Genomic DNA, 24,359 nt, shown 5'->3' with positions numbered 1-24,359 from the left:
CACTGGGTCACAGCACCTCACTCTTCATTTCACCACATCCCACACATTTTCGATTGGCGACAAGTCTGGTGATCTGGCGGGCCAGAAGACATATCTTCGTGCAGCAACATGTGGTCGTGCATTGTCTTGCTGCAAAATGGTGTCTGAGGTGCTGTGCAGAAACAGTATGGCTATAGGTTGCAAGACATCATTCACGTAGGTCACGCTGGTCACAGTGCTCCAGACACACACCAGTTGTGATCTCTGGCTGTACCCAGTAGGAAGCATCCCACACCATAGCACCTTAAGTTGGTAATGCTGTTGTGCAGATGTAGTCATTGTAATGTCACTACCCCTGTCTGCAGCGAACCAAAATGCGGCCATAATTTTCAAACAAACATAACCTGGATTCGTCTGAAAACACTATCTGATGCTGTTCCTGTCCCCAGTGACGTCGTTCCAAACACACTTGCCATCTAGCATGTTTCCACACATTCGGCAGAGGTAGGTGGAAAAGTGGATGATGCACACGCAATCTGTGCCAGACGTTAACCCCTGATAGCATACGATGAGTTGCATTGTTCCACTGTTGCGCCATATTAGAGGAGGACGCATATCTGTCCTGCAATGCCATTTGAATAAGGGGTCGATGTACTCGGCGGTGGTCTGTGTGGTGTGACCTGACCCTTCTAGTCGTGTTCTGCGGCCTTCCATGAACCATCCTGCATACACTGCCGATACACTTCGTTCCACACAAGCAACAATTTCCCTGATGGATGCATCACATTCTCTCATGCCAATAATGCACCCTCTTTCAAACTCATTGATTTTGATTTGATGGTCTACTCAAGTCACACTGATTCATTGCCTTCAGTTTGTAGCAATGATTAGAGCTGCAGGCACATTTTATCAGTAGGTGGTGTTGTGTCTCGATATTGATGTTGACCCTGAAGCAACAGGCTGACATGGCTCAAATGCTAATCATTTCTGCAGAACATACTAATGTACATGTTCTGTGAATGTGACTGTCCTTCCTCTAGCCATTCAAGGTGTTTTGTTTTTTGTGAACATGTATATATATATATATATATATATATATATATATATATATATATATATATATATATACATATATATAATCTGACCCAGCGAATTCTGTTCCGCCCTAATGCCAATAAATAATCAGATTTTGGATGTTAAGTTCAATTTTTTATTAGGAAATACAAATAAAAAAATTAACTGTTTTAATGAGTCTTTATTCTTTACGTTTCTTGGTGCATAGCTTCCACTCTTCAATTAAGTACCATGTGATACACGACATTTTTTGTTTTATTATCAGATGCAAGAACAAACAACGCACATGGTCTTCTGACCCGTGAACATGCCACATGTAACTGACCATGTGAAAAACATGGATAATCCATATTTAAACCACATACTTTCAAGTATTGGCTTTGTAATTTGTTAGTGGTCATGGCAAATGCAAGATCGGAAATTAAAATCTTTTAAACTCAAATGGCATATCGGTTTGGATCATCGGGATCCTCAGAATGAGAACTTCCTCACCTTCGAATTTTCCTTTGAGTATCGTCGCGTAAATAACAATGTTCATCAATTTACTTACCACCAAACGTGTACCGCTGCACAGTTTTGGTTGCTTTATGTTTCGAAGCATGATTACTACGGAGACAACTTCTAGGTGTAAATTGTGCGGTGGTAAGCCAGGCACATCCAAGGAGTTTAAAAATTCAGTTGGATAGTTGGTGGCTTCATCTTCATTTGTTACACAGTCAATAGATTTGAATTAATGCATTTTACCAATGATCTCATTCTGAATTATGTAGTTTAGGTCATCTACATCTTTATTCTTACCCGCTGAAATTGCTCACTTAACCATTCATTACTATTGTAGTTAGTAATGTGTTTCGCCACAAAGCAATGAATGCAATGGCTCAAGTGGCGGAGTCAATAATGGCAGTTTCACTTTCCCACTAAGGCAGCACAATCCGTGCGTTTCTCCGGAAAACTTCAATGCGCCACAATACTCGCAAACAACGTCCATTGGACCGATGCAACCGCAAGGATGCAAGCAGTAATCAGTGCTGCAATCGTATCTAAATGCTGCTCGATTCAAATCATCAGGCGATAAATCTCTTCTTGTGCGTCGAAAATTATCTACATGTTGATCTCTGTTGTTCGCTCGACGGTTTCGCATTGCCAACCGAGCCGTTTCGCGGACTGCTCTCACTTTGCTCTTGTGACTGAGAAGCACGAAATCGAGCCATAGTAACGCGGCGCTTTTCGTGGGCAACTTTTTATTCTTCTTCAGTCCTTCTTGCATTACGGCTTTGTCGAGAAATACTCGATCGTCTTGGTCGCGGTATTGTTAATGATGATTCAAAGAAAATACAAATTATTCCTTTAAATTTTTAATTTTTGATATATACTGATACTTAAGCATAGACGTTTAGCTGTAATTTGCGTTTTGTTATTCCATGTCACATGCGTTTTTGTTATACCACGAATTATAGTGACGTTTAGCTGACATTTGCGTTTTGTTATTCCATGCGAGATGCGTTTTTGTTATACCACGTTTTATAGCGGTCGAATGGGATAAAAAGTTTCCTATGTTCGTCTCCTGGTTCTAAGCTACCTCTCCACAAATTTTCAGGCAAATTGGTCTAGCCGTTCTTGAGTTATAAAAAATGTAACTAACACGACTTTCTATTACCATATTTACCTCAGTCTTATTTGGAACTGATATTTCCACAAAATCCATGTACTCGATGTGTGCATCTATTTTGGTGAAAAATTGTTCAAAAGAGTCCAGGAACCACAGACATAGGCTTCAAGCACGCATTGATTTGAATCCAAGCAGAATGTTGAAAATTTGTACTGGACCTGCGTTTCCTGCTTACTAGGCAGATGGGCTGACAACTTTTTTTGTTGCTTAACCCGATGCCGATTTTTTTATTTTTTTATTTATGGAATAGTCGACAAGTACAGTCAATTAACATTGAAATAAAAATCATACACATGAGTATGACACAGATTACATGTAAGAGATTATAATTACTTAGAAAATGCTCAACAGAGGTATATGAATATTTGTGCAAACGGGAAATGTGTTTTACAAAAAGCTATCAGTAATGGCCACAGCCAGCTTCACTCTGGTGGAGACAAGGTGGGCCTGGGTCGAATCCTGAGGCCCGGCCAGAATGCCTCCCCACTGTCACCGAGGTGCTGCCTCACATACTTTCATATCTTTTCTGTTAGTGTGTTGTAAGTTCCCGAAAATAATAACAATAGCGCAACAGGAAGGAATACAGAGGAAAAAGAGAGACGAGAAAACAAAAGCCAATGAGCACAGCAACTGTTGCTAGGTCTATCCAACGCCCTGTCTTTGAAAGTCAAGAGTCAGCATGTTGGCACTGAGTTCTCGAAATCGGAGTAGCTGCAAGCAGGAGCAGTAAGCCATGGACATAAGCAGGCGAAATGCCAAATGGCTATCATCACATTCAGCAGCAACGACAAAACCTACAAAGGGACCAACCAGCTGAATTACCATATCAGTCTTCGTTCTGAGAAGAAAAGAAGAAGCTGACTGCAAAATTATACCAGTGGAATATACAACTTGAACAGATCTAGTGAGGAAAACCAATCGCCTCCTGAGCCAGAACCAGTTTGTTAGGTGACCATGACAAGTAAACTGGTGCTGCAGCTACCGACACAGACCAACTGCATTTATCTGTGTCACAATTGATGGAAATCAAATGGTCACTCTGTACCAGTAGGAGGCCGCTGTCATTGACAGAACCGGTGAAGCTGATGTTGAACCACACAGTTCTCCTGGACATCCACCATGATAATTGTTCAGTAGGAATGGGGCAGGTAACCCCATCACAGAATGACAACAAAATCTTGGTCATGAGCACAAGCTGCTGCTACACGTCTGCCTCAAAATACTAGCTCATAGAGTCTAAAATGTGTCTTGTTCACAGCTCATGGTCTAGTGGTTAGTGATGGTGCCTCTGGATCGCAGGGTCCCATATTCTATTCCTGGCCAGGTCAGGGATTTTCTCTGCTGGGGACTGGATGTTTGTGTTGTCCTCATAATTTTTTCATCATTAGGGAAAATGGCGAGACTGGACAGTGTAAAGATTGGCAATTTACGTGGGTGCAGATAACCATCATATTGAGGACCCCACAAATCAAAAACATCATCATCATCATCATCATCATCATCATCGGATGTGTCTCAGCTTAAAATTCAGACGAAGAGATTAGAGCGCACACGGAGGCTTTCAGACAGTCGTTCTTCCCGCGAACCATTCGCGACTGGAACAGGAAAGGGAGGTAATGACAGTGGCACGTAAAGTGCCCTCCGCCACACACCGTTGGGTGGCTTGCGGAGAGTAGATGTAGATGTAGATGAGAACAGGGAGATCAAGACTAGATCAATGCGTTAGGGTGAACAGCTGAAATGTAAAAGTATAAAGCTCCTGACTGATCGTCAAAATGGTGCGCTGAACATGACAGACAACTTCCCCTTGATGTCACAAAGGCGCAATCCACCGAGGGAACGTGGCTTCATCACAACCTCGCATCAAAACCCGAATATTGACGCTTCCATAAAAAAGTGATCAGTCGACTACTTCAGTTTCTTAGACATCATAGTTAACAAAGCAGGACAAGTCGTGCGATGTAATTGGCCTTGAACAACACATACATATCCAAAAGTCATACCTTCTGAAGAAGGGTAAGAGAATGTGATCCGTGTCCCAGCAGTACTTCCTGGATCTCATCAGCAATGTATTTACAATTGAAAGACGCCATTTGGAGCAGACAACGATCAATAACACCTCATAGTGACGTATGATAATTCACAGCAGTGGCCCTTGTGGTTACTGTTCCATGAAAACCCCACAAATGAAGGACTTTAATTTTGCCTTCATCAAGTGTCCTCCTGAGACATGCAATGATCTACGATGACCACCTTCAGCAGAGGTGTCTCTGCCTGTCTACGGAGTAAAATCATCACATCATCAGTGTATGCGCAAACAATGAGGGTCCTTCCAGAAAGCCTCCAACCCTGAAGCGGGAAACGAAACCTTACAAAGCAGTGGCTCGAGAGATAAGAGAAACTAAGACATCGAGGGGGGGGGGGGGCTCCCTGTGGCAGTCCTCAACGGACGGGAATCGGGGGCGTCAGTGTTCCATTCGTAACTACCGATGCTGTAATGTCCGTGAACATGTTCGATAACACTCTACAATCCTCAACAGTAAAACAGATCGTATCCAAAATCCGAAGCGGAAAGTCATGATTTACACGATCGAAAGCTTTACTAAAATCCAAAAAGCCAAAGACACAATGAACAGAAGTAACTGCAGCAATCGAAAGCAGATAATCGGTCACAGGTGTAAGAATAGGGCCACCACAGAAGCAACTGTGACACTCGCCAACAACAGCTGCCGCCCTCATCACTACTGGGCCGTGCATGGCTCATGTTCGTGCCATCTATTATGTAACACCTTGTTTTTACCATACGGCCGCCTCGTCATTTTAATTTTAATTACTGGTGTCACTGAATTGCTGTCTTGCCTGCCCGTTAGCGGCAGCAGCAGCACGTATCGGGAAGTGCACTGTCGTGCTATCTCTGGGCGACCGATAGTATTTCCGGGTCGTCGTGTGTCTGGCAGTCAGGCGGAGAGGGACCAGCAGGGCGGTCGCGATGCAGCGTCAGTGCAGTCGGGCACGGAGCCCCAGTGAGGTCTGCACAGCCAGTACCAGTGGGGACGACCGTGTATTTGGGTCGGTTCCTTCCTGTGCAGAGATGTCGGATGTGTTCCCTCTGCACGGTTGGGTCTGAGCCAGTGTCTCTGGGACGTCGTCCGTCCGAAGGAAGTCAGTTCAGTTGGAGACGGACCAGCAATGCAGTCGGGCACGGAACAGCAGTCCAGTCGGTCAGTTGGCGTGGAGCAGCAAGCAAGCCCCCGTCGCGTGGAGTCGGGCTGGAGCCGCTGGCGGTGTCCACGCACAGTTGGAGTGTGAGGTGCTGGTTGTGAGTGCTACGAAGTTCGTCGCCCAACGATCTTGGACATGAAAGTTGAGTCCTCACTTAACTTACTATCGAGCGTCAATTGTTTACGTTTCTTCGTTTGATCCTGGTTGTCACTTTTGGGACATTCCGGCGAGCAACGACGTGTGTTTATTTAAGTCGGCTAACATTACAGGCATCTTCCTGTGGAATTTAACTTAATTTATTCCCTGTTATGGAAGTTCACCAGCGGTATCTTCTGCCTTGTGGCTGTTGACGTTCCGGTTACCTGCCCTGGTCGCTGACGTAATTTTAGGCAGTGTATTTTCCTCGTCAGGTTGTTGCTGTCCAGCGCGGCGTGTAGTTCGACAGCTGAGTTGTTGTTAGTCGCTGTGGGCGCCAATATTCTGTGTGTCGTCGTATTGAAATCTTGTGGTCGGTTTGCTGGTTGTGTGGAGTGGAACTGATTTGGTTGATTGGTCACTCGGCTGTCTGTCGGTTGGGTTGCCTCCAAACTCGTTGGACAGGCTGCCTGTCTCACCTAAACGGGCGTTAGTATCACAATCCCAGGCCAACCCTTGGTAACTCCTGAGCACTGTTCCATGTCTGTTACATAGTAACTTCCCTATTTGAGTTTTAGTTATTTGGTTGATGTGTGGCTTTCAGCCGAGTTTTTATAAATCCAGAATTAATGTTGCTCTCTTGCCCTTTAGGCACATGATTTTTATTCCTTATATGGGGCTTTTAGTCGAATTTCACATCAAGGCCTTAAGCCGTTAAATTATTGTGTTGGTGTGTGGCCTTTGGCCCAGTCTCTTAAATTAATGTTCTTGTCTTGCCCTTAAGGGATAAGATTGTGATGTTTTTGCATGGTCCTTCAGCCGAATTTTGTATTCAGTGTTTTAAGATAAGGCCTTCTGCTTTTTGATTGAAACTCTTCTTATTGCTTAATATGCGACCTCCAGCTAAGTTCCATTACAATTAAATTGCTAAGGCTTTCAGCTGATTAGATTGAAGATTTAGAAAATATTCTTGGGAGAAACCTCCAGAAGAACCTTGTATTTCAATTTTTGTTTAGCTCTTGTGTCTTCCATTTTAAATGTGGCCTTCCACCGATCTAAGGTTAATCAAGAAGGTCCATTAAAGGTTTGAGTGTTTTGCCTTCTCGTTGTAATATTGCGTGTTCATAATAAAGTTTGTATGTTGAGTGCAACTGACAGGAACTCATTTTGGCCCCTTTCCACAACCTACCCGCTCTGGCCTGCTAGCCCAGGCACTTCAACTACGTTATAATCAAAATTAAGTAACGTGAGGGGACCAAGATTATCAACAGTATTACGACACGGATGTTTAGGTGTCAACACAATTTTCTCCACCTTGAATAGCGCAGGCACAACTGCCGCCTCATCAGGTCATTCAACATAAATGTGACGTCCACGAGGAGCCAAAAACGCGCATAAAATTCCTTGGGGAGGCCATGCATAGCCGTCGATTCATTAGAAGGAGGAGTAACAGTAAGACCATGTACATAATCTGGATGAAAGGTGGCCAAGAATACGGTGGTGTTCTGCTCAGGCGTGAGTGGCCTATCTAGGGCCTCAATAGCTGGGCCGAAGGGAAAGTCGCTAGGCGTATCCACGTCATAAATATCCACTTGATACCGACGTAAGTCGTGGAGTTGGTCAGTTTGCGCTGTCAGTTGATGCCCCCAGCGGCTGTAAGAGAAGTAATGCAAAGAGCGGCGACACCCAGCCTGATGTCGAACCAAGTGGTATAACGGAGCCAGTTCCTCCGCCAGCAGTCGTCATGGCTACAATTGCACGCGCAACCCTTCCATCTGCCACCGCTTCAACTGCAAAAAACTTTGCTTTAATATATCGCACATCTACAAGCCGCAGGGGGAGGAGCGATCTGTACCGCCTTACAAGTCGCGCAAGAGAGAATAATAAAATTCATGAGTTGTCCGAAAATCCCTCACCCTATCAGCACAATAAGTAATCAAAGTTTGACGTAGAAACCGGTTTAGCCAGGGCAGTCCACAATTCCCGAGTGGTAGAGTACCTCATAGCGGATAGAAGACAAAGCTCCCTCTCATTGTGTGTCGCATCATAGAGAGAAGGATCCGTCAAGTTACGGACATTTAACATTCACTGGAGAAGGAATAGTTTCACCAATTGCCAGTCAAGTTGTAGAGGGGCGGCCAAAACACAGTGATCAGAAAAACTAGCAGGGATAACGTCGACTGCAAGAAAGCGATCGCGCATCGGTTTCAATAGATACACTATGTGAACAAAAGTATACGAACACCCCAAAAACATACGTCTTTCATTTTAGGTGCATTGTGCCGCCATCTGATGCCAGGTACTCCATATCGGCGACCTCAGTAGTCATTTGACATCGTGAGAGAGCAGAATGGGGCGCTCCGCGGAACTCACGGACTTCCAACGTTGTCAGGGTAATTGGTTGTCAGATGTGTCATACGTCTGTACGCGCGATTTCCACACGCCTAAACATCCCTAGGTCCACTGCTTCCTATCTGATAGTGAAGTGGAAACGTGAAGCGACACGTACAGCACAAAAGCGTACAGGCCGACCTCATTTGTTGACTGACAGAGACTGCCGACAGTTGAAGAGGGTCGTAATGTGTAATAGGCAGACATCTATGCAGACACAGGAATTCCAGACTGTATCAAGATCTACTGCAAGTACTATGACAGTTAGGCGGGAGGTGAGAAGACTTGGATTTCATGCTCGAGCGGCTGTTCGTAAGCCACACATCACGTCGGTAAATGCCAAACGACGCCTCGCTCGGGGTAAGGAGCGTAAACATTGGACGATTGAACAGTGGAAAAAACGTTGTGTGGAGTGAGAAATCACGGTACACAATGTGGCGATCCGATGGCAGGGTGTGGGTATGGCGAATGCCCGGTTAACGTCATCTACCAGTGTGTGTAGCGCCAACAGCAAAATTCGGAGGCGCTGGTGTTATGGTGTGGTCGTGTTTTTCATGGACGGGGCTTCCACCCCTTGTTGTTTTGTGTGGCACTATCATAGCACAGATCTAGATTGATGTTTTAAGCAACTTCTTGCTTATCACTGTTGAACGGCAATTCGGGGATGACTATTGCATCTTTCAACACGATCGAGCACCTGTTCATAATGCACGGGCTGTGACGGAATGGTTACACGACAATAACATCACTGTAATGGATTGGCCTTCACACAGTCCTGACCTGAATCCTATAGAATACTTTTGGGATGTTTTGGAACGCCGACTTCACGGCAGACCTCACCAACCGACATTGATACCTCTCCTCAGCGCAGCACTCCGTGAAGAATGGGCTGCCATTCCTGAAAAAACCTTCCAGCACCTGATTGGACGTATGCCTGCGAGAGTGAAAGCTGTCATCCAGGCTAGGGGTGGGCCAACACCATACTGAATCTCAGCTTTACCGATGGAGGGCGCCACCAACTTGTAAGTCATTTTCAGCCAGGAATCCATATACTTGGATCACATGTAGAATCGACCAATGCTGCTTCTAGAAGTTGCAGTAAGATGGAGTCTTGCGTGCCTCAGCGATACAGATTGCCGTACCGTAGGTAGAACCACAATGGAGTGGTATCTGTTGAGAGGCCAGATGAACATGTGGTCCCTGAAGAGGGGCAGCAGCCTTTTCAGTAGTTGCAGGGGCAACAGTCTGGATGATTGATTGATCTGGCCTTGTAACACTAACCGAAACAGCCTTGCTGTGTTGGTACTGTGAACGGCTGAAAGCAATGGGAAACTATGGCCGTAATTTTTTCCGAGGGCATGCAGCTTTACTGTATAAAAAAAGTGAATGTTCCACTGTGTGACCAGAAACAGAGCACATAAGAGAACCAAGGTGAGCTCAAAAAGTCTGCAGCCGATTCCTCTGCCATATTCGAGAACCTCTACCTCGGTTATGGGAATACCTTCGTGAAACAGTAAGGCAGTTCCTGTCGAAACTAGGGGCGCTACATTAGAAACAGTGGGAAATCCAGGGAGAGGGAAGCTGGTAAATAAAATCTCTTGCTGGAACACTTTATTCGCACAGGGGTCGTATATAGACTGAGGCAGCGAAGCTAGGCGCTGCCCTGATACCACTCTGTTAACAGTTAGTGTGACAAGCTTATCTGCTTGAGCCATCCGTCAAAAGAAAAAAACACAGGAAGAACAACAGAGCAGCATCACCATTCTACCAGTTGCCCGGCACAGCCCATAGCAAATAACGAATCCGAGAGCAGGGGGTGCAGGGTGTAACAGCCTCCGCAGCAGGCGCCGTGGGCGGGTCCTGCGCCACATGCATATCAGTCTGTGGCAGCCCAGGACCTGAGAGTTGCCCTACAGAAGGGTCACTCTGCAAGGTACACCGACTCCCCAGTGGAGAGCCGTCAGAGTGAATCTCAGAGACAGTGGGAGATGACTCTGGGGTAACAGTTTCCACAACGTGAGCCGCAATAAGCTACAAATCATGATCCCCATGGCCCAGAGCAGAGAGAGGAACAGGAGGGCACTGCTGTATAGGTCTAGCGGTGGAGGGTGTGAAGGAGACGGCCTCAACACACACTCGGTCCAGGGCACTTCCATGGGAACCACCCCTGCAGCTGCAGGAACGCCAGATACAGCCTCCCTGGTCTCCACTTCACCAGGGCCATGTGGTACCACACTACTGGTAGGAGTGGCAGACAAGCGCGTCTCAGGGTAAAGTGCAACAAGGGAAGGAACAACTAACTCATCACCATCTTGTGTGCGATGATGCTTATTATGAATCACTTGTACTGCCGTCCAAGCAGTAGCAGGAACGGGGTCAGGCTTTGTTTGTGACTGTGGAAAATCACCTGCAGTGACAGTGAACTGTTGGATATTCTCCAGAAACGAGGAAAGACGTAGGCGCAAGTTCGTTACCATAGGGGACAACGTCAGCAACCATAAACTTACGGCAGTTCTCCAAGGAAGACCATTAAACAAAAACTCTCCATGGGGAGTTTATTCGGAGATGGCCACTTTTGTTGCACAGAAAGGAGGTCCCACCTGTCCGTTGTATGTAACACGAATACGATAGCCACAAACTTCATTTTCATTACCATTTCCACTGAACGCTATATCATTGTTGCTTGTGTTAACTTGACCATCATTCATGGCAAATGCCTCTCACGTCACCATATTGCGCCAAAACTTCCTTAAGATAAATATCCTCTACTTGTGGAGGAAGGTTATATATTCGAACATTCATATATTCAGTATCTGCATTGTCAAGGAGCACCATACAGAGCGAACCATCTCTGTACTTGAGACGAAACGGAGTACTGTGCTTTAACAGGCACTTGTCTACTTGTTGGGGATCTGCGAATTTTACAAAGAACACATAAATCTCAGTATCAAAATAGATGGTATGCACCTGGTCCGAGGTAACATAAAAAATATCAACTAACCAGTCATCTAAGGAAATGGGTTGCATGTTATGTGTCGACTTTGAGCTGTGCATGGCTCGCGCTTATCCCATTTATTGTTTGTCATCTTCTATTACGGACCTGCCGCCTCGTTGTCTTATTCCATTTACTGGCGTCACTAACTTTCTGCCTTACTTGCCTGTGAGCAGCAGCAGCAGTGCGTATCGATAAGTGCACTGTCGTACCACCTCTGGAGCGACTGATAGTATTTCTGGGTCGTCGTGTGTCTGGCAGTCAGTTGGAGACGGACCAGCAGTGCAGTCGGGATGCAGCAGCAGTGAAGTCGGGGGACGGAGCGCTGATGAGGCGCCGACAGCCAGTGCCCGCTGACCGCTGGCAACACACATGAAGTGTCCGACAGACGGAGATTGGAGTGGGGCCTCCGTTGCTTGGTCGTTCGGTTGGTCGTCTCATTTGCTGACGTATATTTGGTCCTTTCACCGATTCCGGGCCTGGCAGTTGGTCGGTTGGTGGAGCAGTGAGGAAATCTCCACAGCGCGTAGGTTGGCCGGGCCCACTGCCGGCCTCTATGTGGTGTCGGACTGTGTGGTGCTGTTCCCATTACTAGGAGGCCGTGGCTCACAGATCCTGGGCATGAAAGTTGACTTAATCTACCAGCAAGTCACGACTGTTCACATTGTGTCGTTTGGAGTTCATTGTTGGCTTTTGGGATATTCCCATGAGCAACAATGTGTGTTTTCAAGCTGGCAAATTTTAGCCACCCTCCAGTGGAGTTTAACTGTACTTGGTTATTTGAATTTGTGAGGGTCAATTAAGCACATAAGAGTTTGCCTGCCTCCATCCCTTTACCAATATATTTGTGACCATAAACTTGCCTTATGTTGTTCACATATAAATTGTTATTTGCTATTTTTGATGTCATTGTTATAGCAACAGCACCACATGTTGTACAACTCAATGTCACATTAGACACAATCCCTTTACGAAGGCACCGATTCTCACCCAAAGATACGTCACCACCACATATTCTGCACAGTATTTTTGGAAATGAAATCACAGAGCATTCTAAGGTTCACCATAATATTTCCAAAGGTGTTCATCTCCACAAGCTGCAGGAGGAAATGCCTTGCGGCACTGCAGTTTGTTTCTTGATGTGCTGATTTTCTTTATGTCTAGCATTCTTGGCTCCTTTGACCCACTAACCTCATTTACCTTTACGTATTTATTTCCTCTTAATTTTAATTTAGGAGAGAATTTCTTTATTCGTAGCATTTTTTACGAAAACACATGGAACCAAAGGAAAGGAATCAACATGTACTTCACTCACAACAAACTTAACTAAGTACAACTATTAATGCTCGAAAACAATAACAAACACGATTGGAAAAACGAGTATCGATAGTAGATAAGGGTAGGAAACATTGAAGCGATAAAATAATGGAAGCAAGAAATAATATACAAGGAGTAAAAGAATGCTGTGCATCATCTCTGCATGGCGCAAAAAGGAAGGTGTGGCATTTAAATGCGAGATTGCACAGAGCGTCAGGAAAACAGCCATATCTCACGAAAAAATTGTCGTATTTATATAAAACAAAAACTGTTTCACGCAGGAAAGACCAGGCATTTCAAATATGTTAAAATCTAAAATTCGAATTTTTGACGCCCACTTGCCGTCCATCTCCCCTTAAGCTCTGTGCAGTAGCTGTTTGCCAGATTCCGCATGCCAGAATCTACTTGCACAACTGGCAAACCAAATACAAGAAGTTAAATATCACATCGTACGTTTCGCAGATTTAACTATAGAACAACAATAACAAAAACAAAAACCGAGAAATGATAATTAACAAAAATATTTCAAAATGGGCTGTCACATCAGACAACTGTGCTGGCGCGACAAGGCACTGCCAATTGGCTACGTTTAGAGACTGGACTGCCTGGAGATTAAGCGACAAAAGTCGCGCCCATAAGAAATAGATTAGAGAGACATTATTCTCTGAGTTAGCACATTCATGAGCTGAGGCAAATCTAGCTGCCCACGTTTCATCAGCGCTCAGAATTAACTTTAGCCTCGACAGGAGAATTTGGTAGTAAAAATGACTGACAGTTAAAAATAACTGTTAAAAATGACTGGCATAAAGAATAACCATAATGTGGTAACTAGTACTGCGAAATATACTACTGGCCATCAAAACTGCTACACCACGAAGATGACGTGCTAAAGACGCGAAATTTAACCGACAGGAAGAAGATGCTGTGATATGCAAATGATTAGCTTTTCACAGCATTCATACAAGGCTGGCGCCGGTGGCGACACCTACAACGTGCTGACATCAGGAAAGTTTCCAGCAGATTTCTCATACACAAACAGTAGTTGACCGGCGTTGCCTGGTGAAACGTTCTTGTGATGCCCCGTGTAAGGAGGAGAAATGCGTACCATCACGTTTCCGACTTTGATAAAGGTCGGATTGCAGCCTATCGCGATTGCGGTTAATCGTATCGCGACATTGCTGCTCTTGTTGGCCGAGATCCAATGACTGCTAGCAGAATATGGAATCGGTGGGTTCAGGAGGGTAATACGGAACTCCGTGCCGGATCCCAACGGCCTCATATCACTAGCAGTCGAGATGACAGGCATCTTATCCGCATGACTGTACCGGATCGTGCAGCCACGTCTCGATCCCTGAGTCAACAGATGGGGACGTTTGCAAGACGACAACCATCTGCACCAACAGTTCGACGACGTTTGCAGCAGCATGGACTATCAGCTCGGAGGCCGTGGCTGCGGTTACCCTTGACGCTGCATCAGAGACAGGGGCACCTGCGATGGTGTACTCGACGACGAACCTGGGTGCACGAATGGCAAAACGTAATTTTTTCTGATGAATCCAGGTTCTGTTTACAGCATCATGATGGTCGCATCCATGTTTGGCGACATCGCGGCGAACGCACATTGGAAGCGTGTATTCATCATCGCCATACTAGCGTATCACCTGGTGTGATGGTATGTGGTGCCATCGGTTACACATCTCGGTCACCTCTTGTTCGCATTGACGACACTTTGAACAGTGGACGTTACATTTCAGATGTGTTACGACCCGTGGTACTACCCTTCATTCGATCCCTGCGAAACCCTACATTTCAGCAGGATAATGCACGACCGCATGTTGCAGGTCCTGTACGGGCATTTCTGGATACAGAAAATGTTCGACTGCTGCCCTGGCCAGCACACTCTCCAGATCTCTCACCAATTGAAAATGTCTGGTCAATGGTGGCCGAGCAACTGGCTCGTCACAATATGCCAGTCACTGCTCTTGATGAACTGTGGTATCGTGTTGAAGCTGCATGGGCAGCTGTACCTGTACACGCCATCCAAGCTCTGTTTGACTCAATCCCAGGCGTATCAAGGCCGTTATTACGGCCAGAGGTGTTTCTTCTGGGTACTGATTTCTCAGGATCTATGCACCCAAATTGCGTGAAAATGTATTCACAAGTCAGTTCTCGAATAAAAGTCTCTCGGTGTACATGCCGCCTCACTTCAGGATAAAACTCCAAGCTTTCGATGACAACCTCCATGGTCGTCATCAGGGCTAAAAATGACTGTCATCAACTGTTTTTTTTCCTTTATTGTGGTTTCATTCCCCTGCCCCATATGGGCAGGGGAGGGCTGTCAACGGCACAATCTGCCGCTCTTCAGCCGAGTGACACGACAACTAAAACAAGAATAAAATGATACATCCATAAGGCGATAAAAAAGGGGAACATAAAACAGAGTAAGGGGAGAAAATGGAGGTAAAACTACACTGACATGGAGACGTTCGTGGGGGACAGTTGCAAAAGTCACCAGAAAGTTAAAAAACACATTTGGCGATTCTTAAAACAGAGAGAAGACACCGAATGCGCATGCACAGGTTAAAAGTCGGCCACAGTATTAAAAACACTCCGAAACAACACACTGAAAACCAACTTGGAGCACACACGACGAAGAATACAACTGCCAGGTGGGACATGCCGAGGGAAAGGTGAGAGAGGATGGAAAAGGGGGGGGGAGCAAGGGGCAGCAGGGGAAGCTGTGGGATGAAGAGAGTAGGGGCGTCAGCAGGTACACTAAGAGGCAGGAAACACATGGGGCAGGAGATGAAGAGGGAAGACAAGGCAGGAGGAAGTGCAGAGACACTGAAAGGGGGTACAAGAGAGGGAGGGGGAATAGGAGGGTTAAGCCACTCAGGAGGAAGCAGGGGGAGGAGAGGGTACCCTGAGGAGGAGGCAGGAAGATGGGGTTAGAGATGGTAGGACAGGTAGATGTCAGGGCAAAGCTCATCGTCTGGGAGGGGAAAGGAGGTGGAGGGAGTGGAGATGGAGAGAGGGTGGGACACAACGGTAGAGGCCTGACAACTGGTTTGGGGGTGGAGAGGAAGGGACGCACCAGAGGTTGAGGGGGATCAAGGTGGTGGACAATATGTAGTGTGCGGATGTGTTCAAGGAAAAGGAGAAGGTGGGGGAAGGGGATGAGGTCATAGAGGATGCACGTGGGGGACGGAAGGCGGATGCGGAAGGCGAGGCGGAGCGCCTGGCGTTCGAGGATGTGGATGGCTTTATAGAACCAAGCTACGCTAGCATAACAGAGGATGGGGCAGATCAAGGATTTGTAGGTATGAAGGATGGTGGAACGATGCAGACCCCACGTCTGGCCGGACAGGAGTTTCAGGAGGTGGAGGCGGTTGTGAGCTTTGTGTTGGATGGTGAGGAGATGGGGAGTCCAGGTGAGGTGGCGGTCGAGTGAGTTGGATTGGACGGCCATAAATGGTGAGGTAGAAATCATGGAGCTGGAAGGAGCGGGTGGTGCAGCCTATGATGATCGCCTGAGTCTTGGAGGGATTAACATGGAGGAACCACTGGTTGCACCAAGCGGTGAATTGGTCAAATTGGGTTTGGAGGATACGTTGGGACCGTTGAAGGGTACGATAAACGGCTAGGAAGGCGGTGTCATCAGCGAACTGGAGAAGATGAGCGGGAGGGAGAGGTTTGGGCATATCAGCAGTGTACAGGAGATAGAGGAGAGGGGAAAGGACAGAACCTTGGGGCACGTCGGCAGAGGGATAAAAAGTATGGGAGTTGGAATTGTGGATAGTCACATAGGAGGGCCGATGGGAGAGGAAGGAAGCAACGAGATGGACGAAGTTGATGGGGAGAGCATAGGTCTGGAGTTTGAAGAGGAGCCTGGGATGCCAGACACAGTCATAGGCGTTCTTGAGATCAAGGGAAACAAAGATAGCGGAGCGACGGGAGTTAAGTTGGAGGGAAAGAAGACTGGTAAGGTTAAAGAGCTGGTCGTCGGCAGAGAAGGAAGGCTGGAAGCCACATTGGGTAAGCGGAAGGAGGCGGTGCTGGTTAAGGTGGCGGTGAATACGGTGAGAGAGGATGGCCTCGAAGACCTTACTGAACACAGAGGTGAGGCAGACTGGACGATAGGATGAGATGTCAGAGGGGGGTTTGTTAGGTTTAGGGAACAGCAGGACACGGGAAGTCTTCCACAGGTCAGGGTAAAATCCAATGGAGAGGAGGACATTGCACAGGGTAGCAAGGACAGACAGGAAGAATGGAGGGGATTCTTTGAGGTGACGGTGGGTGACGCCATCATGACCAGGGGCAGTGTTGCGTTTGGAGTGGAGGACGAGTGTGATGTCTTGTGTGGTGATAGGAGTGTTGATGGAGGTAACCGATCCAAATACTGGAAGCTAGGGGCGAGCAGGGGGGACAGAGGTGTCAGTGCGGTCAAGGACGATGGGGAAGAGGGAGTAATGAAAATGGGGATCGTCAGGAATGGAGAAGACCTCGGATAGGTGGGAAGCAAAATGGTTAGCCTTACTGAGGTTGTCAGGAAAGGGTCGATCGTCATGGAGGATGGGGTAATGTGGGGTGGGATGGCTACTAGTAAGGTGGTGGAAGGCTGACCAGTACTTGGAGGAGTTGACAGGGAGGGTGGAGTTCAGGCATGTGCATGTCTGGCGCCAGTCCCGGCGTTTCTATGCTGTAAGGAAGTTCTGGATATGTCACTGTAATTGCCGGTGGCGGGTGAGAGTATCCCGGTCATGAGTGCAGAGGAAGGAGCGGTAGAGCCTGTGGGATTCATGCAGAAGAAGGACGGCATGTGGAGGAAGCATAGGGTGGTGAGGGTGGATGAGTTTGGTAGGAACATGAGCCTCCACAGCATCAGTGATGGTCTTCTGAAGGAAGGAAGAGGCATGGGTGATGTCATCAGGGTGGTGAAAGGTGAGGGGGCGGCTTTCGACCTGTAAGGCAATGGATTCCCGGTAGGCATCCCAATTGGCACGGTGGTAGTCATGGACAGACTTTGGAGGGGCGGCTGGGCAGGTGGCTGCAGTGGCGGGACGAGTAGAGGAGATGGTGAGAAGGACAGGGAGATGGTCACTACCGACGAGATCAAGGACATCTACGGCGATGCGACCAAGGAGGTTGGGGGAAGCGAGGATAACATTGGGGGTGGAGTTACTTTCAGGACAGGTGTGCTGTGGGAGAGGAACAAGGTCACCATGGATGGTGGCAAGGAACTGATGCCACAGCCGAAGGGCGGCGGGATAACAGCTGTGGGTGTTGAGGTCAGTGGCGGTCACATAGGTGGAGAAGGTATGGTCAACATGGGAAATGAAGTCAAAGGGGAGAGGAGCTGCAGGGCGGATATAGATAGTGGCACAGGTGACGGTGAGGGAGGGAAAAAATAGGCTGAGGAGAAGGTGTTCATTTGGGTCATTGAGGAGGGGTTGTGGCCAGACAGGGAGATGCCTGAGGTGGCCTATAGCAACCCCGCCTTGGGCTAGGGGAAGGGGATTGTCAGTGCGGTGAAGGACAGAGGGGGAGGTGTGAACAACATGGTGGGGTTGGAGGAAGGTTTCATTAAGGATGAAAGAGTCAACCTGCTGCTGGGAGAGGGTATGCATGAAGAGGTATTTGTTTGCAGGGAGGGAGCGAATGTTGAGGTAGAGGAGACGATGCTGTTGATTCGCCAGAAGGTTTGAGGTGGGAAGGGTGCGGGAAGGGGAGAGAGGGGCTTAAACGAGGGTGTCGAGGCAGGTGAAGGTAAAGTGGGCCTGGTTGTGGGTGGCGTAGGTGTCTAAGTGGAAAACAGAGCGGGCGGCAAGGGAAATCGGCTGGAGTGTGTGGGGGCGCTGGAGGGGGTGGATGTTCTTCAGGACGATGGTGAAGAACTGGATGATGTCTTCTGCTGTAGGGGGAGGGCGGAGGGAATTGTTAGGGTGGATGGGTGGGTCAATGGGGCGAATGGGGACAGTGAGTTCAGGGTTGGTGGGAGAGGGCTTGGCTTTGCATTTGGAGGAATAGGTGGGGTGAGGTTCATTGCAGGTGTGCAGGAAGGGGCAGAGGCGAGATTGGGACACTGTAAGGAAGTGGGAGGCTTTACAATGGGGGCAGGTGGGTGGGTTCTTGCAGTTTTGGGTGAGGTGGTCGTTGTACAGAAGACAGCGCTGGCAGGGGCAGGATTGAGGAGGGGAACGAGACGGGTCAACAGGGTGGTGGCGGTTGAAAATCAGGGCTCCCTGCATGAGGAGGTGGTCGACGGAGGAGGCGGACTCTGTAAATATACGCACGAGGAAAGTAGGGCCAGAGGAGTTGTAAATACGGCTGGCAGAGTGGACTTCCAGGGCAGGGTGGGCATTCAGTTCCGCCAACACTCAGCCTCCGTGACCACAGGGCTGAGTTTTGTGATGATGGCGGTGAGGGTTGGCGGACGACGAGGCGTTTGGGGCTGAAGAGGAGAGGAGGATGTAAGGAATGGGGTGAGGGGTGCGTGGGACCCAAAGGTGATGCGGGGAAGGTGCTGGAGGAGATCAGTATGGATGGATGGAGACTTGATGAGAACAGAGTCTCTGCGAGGGATAAGTTGGGTGATGGGTGCACTGGGCATGTACCTCCGGATTTCAAGGGTGAGGGTGCAGGCATCCAGGAATTTCGGATCAGGGTTGGCTAGGACGAAGGTATACAGGGAGGGGGCTGGAGAGGAGGGAGGTGGGGTGGCATCCATAGTGGGGTCCGCGGGTGGTGGGGCGGGCAGTGGCTTTTTGGATGAGGGAGTAGAGGAGAGGTCGCCACTGGGCTGTTTGGAAGATTTTTTGGTAGGTGTTGCCTGGGGAGAGGGATGACGGACTGGATGGATGGGGAGGTATTGGGAGGCAGGGCCCTCCTGTGAGGCAGTAGCACTGGATGAGAGGGTAGGGCGCTCTGTGGTGGCGACTGTGGCGCGACTGGCGGTGACTCGGGCAGGGGAAGCAGTGGCAGTTGCATGTGGGAGTGGGGGAAAGTCGTATCGGCAGGCAAGAGGAGCGGGAGGGGGGTGGGAGCAGGGGCAGGGGCAGGGGCAAGGGCAGGAGCAGCAGCAGGTGCAGTAGCAGGGGTAGGAGCAGGAGTGACATACAGGTGGGGATACAGTGATGGAGAGGAGATAGATGGGGAGGTGACTGTGAGTAGGAGAGCGGGATGAGACAGGTTAATCCCAGAGGAAGCACTCCATGATGTTACAGTGGCAGGTGAAGGTGAGGTGTTGATGATGGTGGTAGTTGGGGCATCCATGATTGCAGGCAGCAGCGAGCACTGAGAGACACTGAATGGACATGCACACGTTAAAAGTCGGCCACAGTAGTAAAAACACTCCGGAACAACACATGTAAAACCCACTTGGAGCACACACGACGAAGAGTAAAACCACCAGGCGGGACCTGACGAGGGAAAGGGCAGAGAGGATGAAAAAGGAGGGGAGAGCATGGGGCAGCAGGGGAAGCGGCGGGATGAAGAGAGGAGGGGCATCAGTGGGTTCATGAAGAGGCAGGAGACACGTGGGGTGGGAGATGAAGAGGGAAGACAGGGCAGGACGGAGCGCAGAGACACTGAAAGGAGGCACAAGAGATGGAGGGGGGTAGGAGGGGAAGCCGCTCAGGAGGAGGGAAGGGGAGGAGAGGGAGCCCTGAGGAGGAGGCAGGAAGATGGCATTAGAGTTGGTAGGAAGGGTAGATGTCAGGGCGAAGCTCATCATCCGGGAGGGGTAGACGGTGGAAGATGTGTTGGGAAAGGAGATGGAGGGTGTGAAGATGGAGAGAGGGTGGGACACAACTGGTTGGTGGTGGAGAGGAAGGGAGACCCCTGGGGGTGAGGGGGATCAAGGCGGCGGATAATATATAGTGTGCGGATGTGTTCAAGGAAAAGGAGAAGGTGGGGGAAGGGGACGAGGTCGTAAGTCGTAAACTTGCGAAGCTCCCACTTTTATATGCAAAGAACGACTTCTGATTGGCTGGAATACGTCATAGCAACAGCGATATGGCTCGTAGTGAAATGGTGCCCTCTACTTCCATAGATGTAGTTTCTATCCCGCGTTGCTTGCAGCGGCATCCCTTGAATCAGGAGGTAAAGTGCGGGAAGTTTTCCTCTTCGATTTTTCTTTATCCAGTGCACTCTTCCAGGTTTTTCTAAGTGCATAACCGTTGTCTCTGTTAAAATTACTATCGGTGAGTCTAATTTCGACTGCTTCCTGGATCACAGAGTCCCAGTAATTCGATGTGTGGGCTGTTACTCTCGTTTCTCCAAATAAAATCTTATGCTTATTAAGCAGGCTATGCTCAGCCACCGCTGATTTTTCGAACTACCTGTATTTCAGGTGGCGCTGGTGCTCGATGCAGCGGTCGGCAACGGTTCTTACAGACTGGCCCACGTAATTCTTGCCGCATTCGCAAGGAATAGTATAGATTCCCGGCACCCTTAAGCCGAAACTATCTTTGACTCGTCTCAACATTTCCTTTATTTTCCTAAGTGGTCGGAAAACTGGTTTTATTTCTTGCCTCTTTAGGACTCTGCCTATTCTGCTTGTTGTAGCACCACGAAATGGAAGCCGTGCTATGTGTTGGTCCTCTTCTTGTATATGGCCGGCATCGTGTCTTACTTTCTTGGACAATACTGATTTAATTTCACCGGCAGAATAACCATTCCTCTTGAAAACAGTCATCAAATGGTTAATCGCGGGATCTAGGTGGTCCTTGTCGGAAATAGTCCTGGCTCTGTGTATTAAAGTATTCAGCATAGCTCTCTTCTGAGACGGATGATGGAAGCTGTGGCTATGCAGATATAAGTCTGTATGCGTTGGCTTCCTGTACACAGAATGGCCCAGTCGTCCAACCGGTTTTCGCTGCACCAACTCATCTAAAAAAGGTAACTTCCCTTCCTTCTCTACCTCCATTGTAAATTTTATGTTTGGATGTACACCATTTAAATATTCGACGAACTGCTGCAGCTTGTCACTGCCATGTGGCCAGATTAAAAAGGTGTCGTCGACGTATCTGTAGAAGCATGATGGGCGGAGGTGAGCACTGCTCAACGCTCGTTCTTCAAAATCCTCCATGAAAAAATTCGCTATTGCTGGTGACAGTGGCGAACCCATGGCTGTTCCATCCGTCATTTCACAATAATTTCCACTGTATATAAAAAGTAAGTGGTCGTCAAAGTGTGCCGGAACAACTTCAAAATTTCCGAGGAAAAATGGGCAGCCAACAGTTGTAATGTGTCATCCACAGGTACTTTGGTGAACAGAGAAACCACGTCGAGGTTGACCATGATATCATTTGGGCCTATCTTCATCCGTTTTATGATATCAACAAACATTTTTGAATTCTTAATATGATGTGGGCAGTGAACAACTATAGACCAACGATTTAGTTAAGTGTTATGCCAGCCTGTACGTAGGAGAAGAGCCAATAGCGCTAACAGTCGGTCTCAACGGGACGTTCTCCTTGTGAACCTTTGGCAAACCGTACAATCTTGGTGGCCTAGGTGCTCTCGGCCGTAAGTTCTTTACCAGTTCGTCGGAGAGGCCAGAGTTTTTTAGTAGCTCCCTTGTCTTCCTGCTCAGCGCCGATGTGGGATACCATCTAAGAATCCGATATGTCCTATCCTCCAGTAACAATCCAACTTTCTTGTGGTAATCTGTAGCATTGAGGATTACCGTGGTGTTCCCCTTGTCAGCAGGTAAAACAACTAGATCTTCATCCTTCTGCAACAATTTTAGTCCTTGGCTCTCCTCTCTGCTGATGTTTGACTAAGGCAGCTTGGATGTCGCTAAAATCCGGTTAGTAGCAAACCTTACGTCATCCGCTGCTTCTTGAGGAAGATGACGAACTGCTTGTTCCACTCCGCTAATAATCTCAGCCACGGGTAACTCACGTGGAGCTGGGACAAAGTTCAATCCTTTACTGAGAGACGAGATGGTAGCTTCACCAAGTTCCTTGTCAGAGAAGTCAGTGCGGTGAATGCCGTTGGACCTAGTGGTTCCTTGATCACGGTTAAGCCGCTCAAATTTATTGGCCTGTTTCGCCGTAGACCTGCTTAAATTGGCTCGTTGGGTTGCTGCCAGAGTCATATCCACCCATTCCCAGTCCAATGGTGAGAGGACTCCAGCCAAAAATAAATGGCAACTAAATAACAGACGAGTGTTCATGTCTAGCTTATACCTGGTATGACGTATCCTCTCTTTCACGATAGCATGGCTGGTCTTTCGTAAAATTTTGTTTACTGCAGCAGTTCTGATGTGGTGTTTGACGACTGCAAACTTTGGTACTCCTTGTCACGACAGCGTTGTAAAAAAGCCAGATTGCTCAGCAACTGAGACTGTTTCAGGCGCAGTTTCTCCAGGTGACGAACGCTGCGCGCTATATCCTCCCCGTAGAGGAAACTAATATGGCTATGAAGTCTTTCGCGACGTATTTCTTGAATGCCGCGTCAATTCAGGATAAAGCTCCAAGCTCCCGACAACTACCTCCATGGCCGGCCGGAGTGGCCGAGCGGTTAAAGGCGCTACAGTCTGGAACCGCACGACCGCTGCGGTCGCAGGTTCGAATCCTGCCTCGGGCATGGATATGTGTGATGTCCTTAGGTTAGTTAGGTTTAAGTAGTTCTAAGTTCTAGGGGACTTATGACCGCAGCAGTTGAGTCCCATAGTGCTCAGAGCCATTTGAACCATTTGAACTACCTCCATGGTCGTCGTCAGGGCTAAAACTGACTGTCGTAAACTGTTTTTTTTTTCTTTATTGAATTTCGATTGCCCCTGATGGGGGCGGGCTGGCAGCAGCTTAGTATGCCGCTCTTCAGCCTACAGACTTTGTTTTAAAAAAGGAGAAGATAATATGCAATAAAAAAACAGGCGACAAAATCGGAGACAAAGGGTAACATGGCGAAAAAATCGTGGAACTTAAAACAGAGAACAAAGGGATGATGATGCTAATAAAATACATATGCAGCAGACAGGTAAAATAATAGACAGACAATAAAAAAAAAACACTGAACAGTCACTGGAACACTGCACTAAAATTTGACATACCACAGCCGAGAGCAGGAGCAGGAGGGGGGAATCTGGTCAGATGATGGGAAAGTAAAAAATGGGGGGAAGGTGAGGAAAAGCGAAGGGGGAGGGGGAACTGAGTCAATGGAGGATGAGGACCCATAGAGGGGTGGGGGGTGCTGGGCAGAAGCGACAGGGAGTGGGGAAGGCAGAGGATGGGAAGGCAAAAGGACTCGGGGTTGGAGAAGCGAGGTAGAGAGGCGAGGAGAAACACAGGATGGAAGGGGGGAAGAGGGAGCCCAGGGAAAGGATGGAGGAAAGGAGGGGGGGTGAGGATCAGATTTGATAGGAGGGATAAATGGAGGGAGAGATGGCATCATCCAGGAGGGGGAGTTGATGGAAGCCCACGTATCCAATTTGGCCAAAAGTTTACGACCATCTAGAGGGTTGGATCCCCTCCTTCGAAAACGTCAGATTGCAAAGCCTGGGCTACTCTCAGGGTGGAATCTCCATCTCCGAAGATTGTTGCTGTTGCTGTCTGTCCGTCTGTCGGTCTGTCC

At 48.1% G+C, this 24,359-nt stretch overlaps 1 protein-coding gene across 1 annotated transcript in view; it reads left to right on the top strand.

Moving 5' to 3' along the window:
* LOC124554140 (chymotrypsinogen B-like) overlaps positions 1-24,359 on the top strand; it is a 190,098-nt gene that overhangs the window by 33,603 nt on the left and 132,136 nt on the right. The window lies entirely within an intron of this gene.

This window comes from Schistocerca americana, chromosome 11 (assembly GCF_021461395.2).
Source record: "Schistocerca americana isolate TAMUIC-IGC-003095 chromosome 11, iqSchAmer2.1, whole genome shotgun sequence".
In the NCBI taxonomy this organism is placed as follows: domain Eukaryota; kingdom Metazoa; phylum Arthropoda; class Insecta; order Orthoptera; family Acrididae; genus Schistocerca; species Schistocerca americana.
The sequence above is the reverse complement of the archived record's forward strand: the minus strand, read 5'-3'. Positions and strand labels throughout refer to the sequence as shown.